Source organism: Molothrus ater, chromosome 6 (assembly GCF_012460135.2).
Source record: "Molothrus ater isolate BHLD 08-10-18 breed brown headed cowbird chromosome 6, BPBGC_Mater_1.1, whole genome shotgun sequence".
Lineage (NCBI taxonomy): Eukaryota > Metazoa > Chordata > Aves > Passeriformes > Icteridae > Molothrus > Molothrus ater.
In genome coordinates this window covers 35,156,094-35,163,461 of record NC_050483.2, presented here as the reverse complement: position 1 = coordinate 35,163,461, position 7,368 = coordinate 35,156,094, and the positions used below count along the sequence as shown (strand labels likewise).

The 7,368-nt window shown below is 34.2% G+C and overlaps 1 long non-coding RNA gene across 2 annotated transcripts; it reads left to right on the top strand.

The window, feature by feature from the left end:
* Window positions 1–355: 355 nt before the first annotated feature.
* Window positions 356–6,938, top strand: LOC118687685 (uncharacterized). 2 transcript variants are annotated; one of them, XR_004980368.1, is made up of 4 exons: window positions 356–445; window positions 739–889; window positions 5,746–5,806; window positions 6,691–6,938. It is a non-coding gene; the product is annotated as an uncharacterized LOC118687685 (long non-coding RNA). The 2 variants fall into 2 exon arrangements; XR_004980369.1 differs by lacking the exon at window positions 356–445 and adding an exon at window positions 1,657–1,690 and having other exon boundaries at window positions 832–889.
* The last annotated feature ends 430 nt before the right edge of the window (window positions 6,939–7,368 follow it).

Genomic DNA, 7,368 nt, shown 5'->3' with positions numbered 1-7,368 from the left:
GGATTTGGGTAATTTTTTTTATTTTGGGGGGGTTTGTTTTGTATTGGGTTCTTTTTTGTCTCTCCTGAGGGTGCTTATGCTTGTGAAGTGAACTAGTTTTTGGGACATATTTAGATTTAGGAACACTGAGTATAGTAAATCCTGTATTTTAGGAAACATCATGATTTGGCATATTGTCACACACAGGAAAAATCAAACCTTTTTCTTAAGATTAACTTGTTGACACAGCTAAGATATCTTTATAAGACATGATTTTCACTGTTTCATGATGCATTTGAAATAAGGTAGCAAATCAAATCTGTACTCAATGTGACTGTTGAGTGCTGTTATTCTTTAGGTATATTATCAGAGCATTGTAAAAGAAGAGCATTTCTTTGCTAACTCATGGAATAACAAAGGGTTTTTTGTTTTTGGCCAGATTCCCCAAAGAGAATTGAATTGCAAGGTATGACTTTTTCTTTGTTTATACATTTGTTCTATCATATTAGAGTATATTATTGTAATGGGGTAAAGGCTATCATAAATTTGAAATTATTTTTCAATACAGATGTTTTGGATCAAACCAACTACTGCAAAAGCATTCCACAGACTCATTGCTGGAATGTTTCTGGATGCATTCAGGCTATCTTGTTTTAGTATCAGCAAATTCAACTAATTTTATATTGCTTTAAATTACATGTGTAATGCTTATTGGGAAAAATATTAAACAAAGATAGACTAACCTGATTTTTTTCTTAGTTTCTATTAGGGCATGCAGTGTTTTGTTAGAATGTTTCTAATGCAAGCATAAAACATGTGTATTTATTGACCTGATCTGTTCTACTGAATGTCCAAGTGAGTGCTGGGAACTGACACAGAAAATTACATTTTTTTCTTACCAGGCCATCAGGTGGGTAATGGCATATTTTCCTTACTTTTTCAACTTCTAAAATTCTTAGTTTTCTTAACTACTGACAGTTCTGAGCTACTGCCTTCATTCTGCTTTCTGCATCTTCAGACTAACTGGGAAAGATTACCTTGACCTTCTCTTAGAAATATTTCCAGAACTGCCTTGAATGAGCTGTCAAATAGAGGAACCCTTCTGAGGAAAATTTTCAATTGAGTGAGCAAACTAAATAGCATGCAGTGCATATTTATAAGCTGGACAGTTTTCTACTGTTCCTATAAGCTTTGCAAGGGAAAATTTTAAATATTTATTTATTTATTTATTTATTTATTTATTTATTTGTATAAGCTTGATAAAATCCAGGAGAATGGACACTCTGTAAGAATAAATGATAAATTTAAATGCTCTCAATGCACAAGTGATGAAGTGGTATAAAATTCAGCAATTTTGTCACAACCTAAAGAAAATCAATCTAGAATACATAGGGAGATTTATTAGATAAAGAGATAACTAATAGGTTCCAATATGTGTAAATAATTTTGTAGTTTACCTGAAATTTTGAGGAAAGCACTTCCAGTTCAATTTACTAGTCTGATCTTTATATAGATCTTTTTATAGTTCAAAAAATGTTTTAATTTTTTTCATGGAAAATTTTTCTGCTTTCTAAATTCTCAGCATTGCGTTCTCTTTGATCTGTTGGCTGCATCTCTATTTTTCAAATTGCTATCTAAATAAGTTAAGGTTTTCTATCATGTCTTTCTTGTGAACAGCATTTTAAATCCATGGGAATGAGAGTTGCATCAGGTCAGTATTGCTATTTCTTCCCTTAAAACCTCCGGCTTAACAAGCCAAACAGAAATTAAAGAAAGCCTTCTATACAGAGAAGTTTAATCTGTAAAATTTCTGTTTGCTTACTTTCTGTTATGATCTCAATATTAGTTGGCTGAACTACCATGCAGGTGATTGAAAAAGCAATATCAAAGGAAAAACTGCTTGCATTTTTTGAGATAGTCACCAGAGGGCATTTATGGACTAAGTCAAGATAAATTTCTGCATTCACTGTGGGAATGCTGAGAAGTGTTCTGAATGACACCTTATTGCTATCAAAACTAAATCACTACTTTTATAAATGGAAAGATTTGATTTAAAATGAGATCTTAATTACAAAGAGGAAAGAAAGAGAGATGACCAATATAATTTTTGGCTTCTCTAAAGTTATTTGACTGCATTATAGATGTCAGATGGCATGAATATTCACACCACAATGGGAAAAAATGTAACAGGAAAAGGAAAAAAAGGTAGCAAAAAATGTTTTCTTTCTTTCATCATTTTAAAAATATGTAGTTGGAGGAAGAAGATAGTTCTTTTTAAGACTACTACAATGGAATTGAAGTAGAGCATTGTCATTTTTTTTAAGAGACAGTTTCATCTTTTATGTTGGAAGATGTGCTAATTATTATAAAATAGCTGCCTTTCAGTGAATATAAGAATAAATAGTCTAATAAAATGATGACAACTTTGAGGAAATAGTTAAGGATCAGATATTAAAAATATCTGTGATATTCAAAATATAGGGGCAGGTCCAGAATATAAATTTGCTTAAATAATGATAAATTCATTATTAACCAATTTTGACTATCAGCTTCTGTGAATATGTAAAATAAGACTCTGTATTTTGTGCATGGCTACATTTCATGATGAAATAATATCTTTAAAATACCTTCTATATCAAAAAGAATGTCTTTTTGTCCCGGTTCTCCCAAAACAGAGGTCTTGTCAGTATGGACTGTATAAAATAGAACTGAAATCCTTGAGAGATGTGCATAGACAGGAAACCATATAAAAAGTAAAGCTCAGCTTTGATAGTGGAACTAAATACCGTGGAAACTCAAGTCTTATTTTTCAATTGAGAAGTAAATGGAAAGAAAATGCAGGATGAAAAAATATTTTCAAAATTAAGAGAAAAGTCCTAAAGATCAATTAAAGAAAAAAAAGTTCACTTTTTTGTAGATATGTGCACTCTCCTGAGTTCAAAGTTGGTAGGATTCAATAAACATTCTTTTAGAAAACACCTGTTTTAAATTTCACATTGTTTTTCTAGCTTGATCATCCAACTTTTTTTCTAAAGAGATCATAGACATTGGTAAAAATAAATTTGGTTCTGAAACCTTTTGCAGAGAATTGCCATATATTTAGCAACCAATAAATCCTGCTTTTTTTGGTAATGTGGGTATATTGCATGCTCTTTCTTTTCCACACTATTTTTCCCTTTGTGAAAGGCAATACATTGTTTATATGTTGCTTATTTCAAAGCAGCATTTTCGTATGTATTTGTAAGCCAATGCTTTCAGAACGTAACTCAGAGCAAGTTCAAAGCATTTCCATGCTCTCCACTTGTATTGTACAGTCACACTAGAGTAGTCCATGCCATTGCACCATGTTTTCAGTCACTTTTCGTCCCTTGAGATTGAATACAGATATTCCTCCAAAGGGCCTACCCCGACTTAAAGTTTTAACTTAAATAGTGTAAATCAGATATTTCCAAGTAAAAAAAAAAAAAACAAAACACAAACAACGCAATAAATATATTGACTATGTAATAGAAATGCAAAATAACCAAAATCATATATCTGAAATACTGTATTTGCAGCCGGAACCTTCATTTGTATGTCTCAGAGAAGTTTTGAGTTAACTCATTTAATGACTCAAAGTTCAGGAGAATCCTCCTGTTGCTGCATTGCATGAAATATCTCCAAATAAAGGGTTACTGCTAGCAATGCCTTGCTCTTCTATGTCACCCTGAAGGTTGAGATGTTTCAATTATGTTTACAGTAGCTAAAGGGAGGTGAGTTGCTATGCTGGTGTTTAACTCCAAGTTAACTATAGACCAGATCATCAACATAACTTCATTTAAGCTAGAATAATGAATTACATGGTAAAAGGATACCTGCTGTATTTCACAAAACAGACCAATTCACTGACTGTTACAATGACATCACTGGCAGCAGAAAAGAGACATGATTTCTGAAGTGTCTTCTTGATGACCATGCATTTCAGTGGTAAAGATTTAATTTGAACTATATTTAATTTACTCTTATTAAAAGTATCCTCCCAGAGGCTGGTTCTTTAATAATGCAACTATATACAATAGAAAAATAAATTAAAACTAAAAAGACATGTTAAAGTTGATGTCTTCTTTCTTTGGCTATATAATATTTCAGAACTGTGAATTACATAGTAGTCTCTTACCTAGTTCTCTGAAAGCAGTGTGACACTGCATGGAAATCTGCTTTATACATGCTAACTACTTTGGAGTAACTAGATCAGGAATATAGATTTATAGATTTATCTACATAAATATTCATACGTATATGTATGTGCATATATATATACATATGCCCATGCATGGAAGCATTGCCTCTATATAAATATATGTTGACAATTGTCAATTTGCATTTTTTCCTTCTTTATTGAATATATCCAAGAGGCCAAAGATATACAGACTTTAGAAATAGCTGAGAAAATATTTTTTTCAGAATTTTAATAGCCTTTATTATTCTTTATAAATGACTTCATTTATATGAAGTTATCATAGTCCCAGAATACTTGTGCCACAGGGAGCTAATCACACTCCCAAAGGACCGTAAGCACAAGCAGTCTTCAGGTATATCACTTCATGAACAAAATTCAGGTATCAACAATGCCAGAGGAGAAACTTGGTGAATAATTTGTTTCTCTGTGGCATAAAAAAGCTTTTAACCAGGCTACTGTGTTCAGAAAGAAAAGGCAGAGTCTGGAGCTTGCCATGAAAAAGAAATGTGACTACAATCAGAAAGAAGGGATTGAGAAGACAGAATTTCATACTCTGGAAAAATGAGAGAGATCTAATGAGAATTATATGGAAGACAGTGGAAAAAGAGAATGTAGAGGAAAGAAAACAAAGAATCAATGGCCTCTAGGACTTGAGAAAACAAGGTTAGTGAGACACAAGGACACTGCAGAATTTCTTCAAGCTACTGCATTTCAACAAAGTGGAAATGTTGCATATTATATAAACAATCTAAGTCTATCCTAACTAGTCATTAACTGGACAGACATTAGAAGACAATGAATAAAAGTGATGTAGGATTACTAAGAGGGACAAGAATGACTTGGACTGAAAACAAATTGTTAAACTAACAGATTACCCATTTCTCCTGGGATTTGAGCGGGATCTGATGCTACTTAGCATTTTCATTAATAACACTGACCCAAAAAAAATTGTTTTGAAGTTTTCTAATGACACGAGAGAGAGATTCATAATCAAAGTGTTCCACAGGACAGCATCAAGATACTAAGGAGTAAAATTAGAGAAATGTGAGGAAACCTATATGATAAATCATCTGGAAAAATCAGAGGAAGAGAAACACTTCTTATATTTAACTGATTTATGTTCATTGCCAAGGGATAGATAAAAAAGCTGAGATGATCCTCTACTTTACCCACTTTGGATTAATCAAGTATTTCCAGAAAAGCCATGTACCTGCTAGGGCACAGAAACTGGTAGTATCATTTTACTATTGTTTATAGCTGTGGTCATCCATAGTCACTGGAGATAAGCTCATATTGAAGCTGGTGAAGAGAACTACTGGAACGATTTGAGGTGGATTTTACAGGAAGGGATTACTAGAGATTGCCTTGGTTAGTATAGATAGATGAAGCACAGAGAGATGTCCCAAAGAGTTCAGGAACATGTGTGAATACCCAGTGCAGGCAAGCTGCTTAGCCAGCTTTAAAGGCTCGGTAAATGTGCATGTATATATTGCTTGTCTGTGTCATGGCATTGTGATGGACAAAGTGATTCTGAAACTCCTTTTCAGGAACGGCAGCAGAACTGAATATAAACTTTGGCACAAATGGAGACCGAGCCTGCATAGGCCTGTAGGTGAAAATTGTTTGTTCTTTTTGTGTTTACTAGATGTGCAACTGCATGGAATTATGCAGCATGGCTAAAACATACAGCGTTCGGATGCAAAATAATCCTTTTTCTCATCTAAACTCTTCACTTAGAGGAAACAGTAAACTGTAAGCCATGGCATTTGTTTCTAGTCAGACATGCTCTAATCCCCATGATTATGGCATTCCATCACCACCATTAGAGATTTATGGTGGAATAAGAGGAATTTTACTGTAAGAAGTGCTAAATGCAGATTTTTATTTATATTGATTGAAATAAATATTTTTAAAATATTTTTTTTAAATAATAGTGAAGAAGCATGAACAGAAAGAATTTTTGGATGCTGTAATTTATGACTTCATAGCTGACAGATTGGCTGACAAAGACTGATGATTCTATGGATAATAGATCTGTTCCCATCTGTGGGGAGAGAAACACTTTGAATGGCAGCTTTGGAACCTCTCTGCTAGACAAAGGTAGCAGCAGAATGCTAGAAATATCTGAGGTTGAAGTGGAGAGATGAGCAATTGAAAGCTTTAGGAGGACTTATTGTCCTTCCAGATAAGGAAAATAACAGTATTTTTTCCTTTTTTTTCTTCTGTCTATGAAAAGTGAATATAAATTGAATCTAAAGAATTTTGAGTGCACTGATTTGTTTCACAGGGATTCTCACCCAGTGGGTCAAAATGAGCGCAGTATATCCATGAATGAATTCAAACTCAAACTTTTTTTCAGCAAAGCACTAAATACCTGTTACTAATTGCATGATCTAAAAGCTATTAGTGACAGTTAGACCACTGTTTATGAGTACAGGGCCTCTGAAGATTTTCATCAAGCACTGAGGCTTTTGTTCCATATTCTTTTGCAGAATTTGCAGTGATGTTTGAGAAGAAATACCAGACATTCTGACATTGTTGCTGTTGAGATGATCCTCTCTTGTACAAATGGCCTTTGTGGACAGCAATTTCTCACTCTCCCATGGTTGTTGGAACTTAGCAGTCACTCTGAGTGTGGCATTCAACTGACCAACATCTGCTCTGTAAACAGCTGTCCAGAGAGCCTTGTGCTGTCATCTGTATTCTTTTTCATAGCAGTGGAGAAAGGAAGAAACCCTACTGCCCCCAGCTAGCTGCTGTGTTTCTCTGCTAGAGATTGCCACCCCATCGGGGGAGCTGCTCAGTGAAACAGAGCTTTGCATTCCACATCCCAACACAGGTACTTCACTAGGCACCAGCGAGCTAAGGCAGCACCCTGGGTTTGGGCAGTGGGCATACATATTAGCTTCTCTTCCATCTCTTCCACATTGGAAACAATCAGCACAGGAACAAGATAGCTGTGGACTGCAACAACACAACACAAAATATCACAGCACCTGTACTTATGCTATACAAAGCATATGCCTTCACTTGTCTGAGCATCTGCTTTCCAATGCATAAAGAATGGTTAAAAATATTTGTCTGGTAAGAATGACTCTAATGTGAAAAAACTTGCTAGATCCCACTCTCCATATAATTCATTAGGATTTTAAAGTACTCATGAGTCCAAA